The sequence below is a fragment of the Sinocyclocheilus anshuiensis genome, unplaced genomic scaffold, assembly GCF_001515605.1.
Source record: "Sinocyclocheilus anshuiensis isolate Anshui unplaced genomic scaffold, SAMN03320099.WGS_v1.1 scaffold1456, whole genome shotgun sequence".
In the NCBI taxonomy this organism is placed as follows: Eukaryota; Metazoa; Chordata; class Actinopteri; order Cypriniformes; family Cyprinidae; genus Sinocyclocheilus; species Sinocyclocheilus anshuiensis.
This window is the reverse complement of record NW_015546099.1, coordinates 129,352-129,640: the sequence shown is the minus strand read 5'-3', so window position 1 is coordinate 129,640 and position 289 is coordinate 129,352. Positions and strand designations below refer to the sequence as shown.

The 289-nt window shown below is 65.7% G+C and overlaps 1 protein-coding gene across 1 annotated transcript in view; it reads right to left on the bottom strand.

The window, feature by feature from the left end:
- col14a1b (collagen, type XIV, alpha 1b) overlaps positions 1–289 on the bottom strand; it is a 55,093-nt gene that overhangs the window by 7,091 nt on the left and 47,713 nt on the right. The window lies entirely within an intron of this gene.

The following is a 289-nucleotide window of genomic DNA, read 5'->3' as shown; positions in this document are numbered from 1 at the left end:
CCGAGTCCGCCCCAGAGCCCGCTCCAGTCCCCGAGTCCGCTGATGAGCCCGCTCCAGTCCCCGAGTCCGCTCACAATCCCACTCCAGTCCCCGAGTCCGCTCACAATCCCACTCCAGTCCCCGAGTCCACTCACAAGTCCAGTCCCAGAGTCTGCTCACGAGCCCGCTCCAGTCCCTGAGTCCGCTCACGAGCTTGCTCCAGTCCCAGAGCCCACTCCAGTCCCAGAGTCCGCTGACGAGCCCGCTTCAGTCCCAGAGTCCACTCACGAGCCCGCTCCAGTCTCCAAGT